The sequence below is a fragment of the Dendrobium catenatum genome, unplaced genomic scaffold (assembly GCF_001605985.2).
Source record: "Dendrobium catenatum unplaced genomic scaffold, ASM160598v2 fragScaff_scaffold_226, whole genome shotgun sequence".
NCBI classification, from domain to species: Eukaryota; Viridiplantae; Streptophyta; class Magnoliopsida; order Asparagales; family Orchidaceae; genus Dendrobium; species Dendrobium catenatum.
This window is the reverse complement of record NW_021318688.1, coordinates 4,197-7,059: the sequence shown is the minus strand read 5'-3', so window position 1 is coordinate 7,059 and position 2,863 is coordinate 4,197.

Sequence of the window (2,863 nt, the reverse complement as noted above, 5' to 3'; positions counted from 1 at the left end):
ATATATATATATATATATGTTAATTAAAATAATAAAAACCACAATCCTATTAAATATAATATTTTTAATTACAAATTATATGACTTTTCCATCTAAATCCTATTTTATATATAACTAGAAAATATAAAAATTAGGAAAGATAAATTTCTTATATGAAATTTTCTCTTAATTGCAAAAAACTAGCATTATCGTCTAGGACGATATTCATATCATCCTGTATGATTAGTTCAAATCAAAAACATCAGTGAGAGCATCGCCTAGATTGCATATCTAGACGATGGAAAAGTGAACTGATCGTCCGGGACGATCTGACATTCATCCAGGCTGATTAGTACAAAAAGGCACATATCATCCAGAGCATTGCCCTGAATAGAAGCAAGCCGATGTTTGATTGTCCAAGAAGAACTAAGGTTTATGAACTAATCATCCTGGCCAATCCTGCTATCATCTAGGACGATGTGATCGAGTAATCAAACCTTAATTACTAGATTAATTTAGGCATAATTGTATTACATCGTCTAGGACGATGTCCTCGATGATGTCCAAAAATAAAAAATACCTAAATAGATTTGGCGGCAGATTCTTTCTGATTTGAGTCTATCATCTCATTAATCATTGAGATAAGAAAGATTGGCTAATTATCATAAAAACAAAAGCATGGGGGATAATTGTCCAACAATACGTAGTAGTAACTACACATCAATAGGATCAGATGTCAGATTATAGGTCAACTAAGATTGATGAGATGTCAACTACAGATTATAATGTTGAAATGTAGTTAGAGAATATGAATAGTTTGATAAGCTCTTCAAGTGAGAACGATGAAGAAAATAAAGATACTTTGGAGAGCAATGAAAATATATTTTATTCAGAATATTTCTTGTAATTTAAGTGATTAAATTTATTGTAATATACTTATTATATTATAGTTTTTAAAAATCAAGTTAGTAAACAAATCTTGGTAAGTATCTATTAATAATTTCTATTTGTATGTAAATCATTATATATTCTATAATAATATTTATGTAATTCTTCATATTTATTGTAACTAAAAAGTTTATATTTTGCATTTTTTATTTCTACTTATGCAAATATTCATAATTGTTAAAACTTGATTTTTTTTATATATTACAACGATTTACTAATTGCATCTTTTACTATATATGGATTCAAGTAACAATTCTTCTAGCATATCCTTCACTTCAAAGTTTTATCGTAAGAAATAGTTTAGTACTGGACCAAGTAAGTCTAAATAGAGTAATGAAGGTTAGGGGCAAAGATCAGTTGCACTAGTGATACCATCACCACCACCTAGGAGCAACAACAGACCCTTAGTGTGCAGGCTCAAGGATAGATAGATCCAGCTATGGTTGGAGTACAACCTCTTCCTTAATACTTCCCTCCTCCTACGTCTATGATTCCTTAATTTCCCTCTCCATATCAGACACACTCAGATCCATTTGATCCATATTACCCCTCACTAACATCACAAATATCTCCATCAACTTACCCTTACCCTCCTTACTACTACCTATTTTATTATGCACCTCATGTGTAGGCAGAACAGGGTGGACGACCATCAACACAAGCAGAGGTTGGTGTTGGGGAGCTTGTTATAGCAGCAGATAAACGTATATATATCGAGCCTAAGGGTGATACATAAGTTTAGTTTATTTCATAAAGTTATTATAATTTGATCTATTACATATTATTAACAAAAAATTTACCTTCAACTTCAATCCCTCAAGGCAACCTACCCATAAGATTTGTTACATCATAAGGAGCAAACATGATGCTCCTTACTTATCATGAAAGAAGATCCCAAAGGAAGTTAAGTATATATGGTTCAGGGAATTTCAAGTATATTTATTTGGCATTACTTAGATTTTTATTTGTATTAATATTAATATTTATGCCTATGTTTTACAGAAATATTTTGGGGGGTTGCCTGAGCATGATATGGGGATCAAATAAATTTTGAGATGAGTAGATTATCTTATCTTAGGGACATATTCACAAATATTAGAAAGTATTGGAAACATCCTTTATAGATTAGCATTGGAGTTTGGTTGATTTAAGGAGAGTTTAGATGAGCCCTGAGTTCACCAAATTGAGAAAGTAGTATAAACAAAATAGAGCATCTAACTGTGGGAGTTTAGGAATCCTTCTTCATACTGGTGGATCAGTGCCTCATACTGAATATGGAAGATGACTTGTAAAAGATTATTTCAATTAATTTAATAAATATATGTATATTTTTTAACTTTATTTTTTCTATTTGCAGAAAATGTTTCTTGGTCAACAACCGACACCACTGGAGCTCTATATGAGGACACACCAATATCAAGCTGATCATCAATGGGTTGATGAGAAGGCGATAAAGCTCATATGAGTATATTTTTTTAGTAATTATACAAAATAAATAGAAATTTTATTTTATAGATTTATTCTTGTAGGATGATTTTATACGACTTCATGAAAGTTAGCAGTCTACTAGTGAGAGATCATCTTCAAGATCAATCCAGTATTCTGAGTATCACACGTGATCAGATGTTATTGGAGGAAGTTATGGGGAGGTTTTATGGCTTAGGTTTGTAAGGATATGCTTATGAGGGAAGTACATCAACTTCAATATTTTATGATGTTAGTGGTGCTGAAGAAACTGTTAGCCATAGGGTTATTGCCTTAATTAGAGAGATAGAAAAGATGAGAAAGATTTAAAATGAGATGCATGAGCCGCGATCATATCGAGCTAAAAATTAGAAGGAAAAAGAGCAAAGCCTACACCTCAATCACAAGGCAGCAAGGAAACATATGATGATTAGTGTTGTTGATATTTATTATTATTTGTTCGAAGATCTAT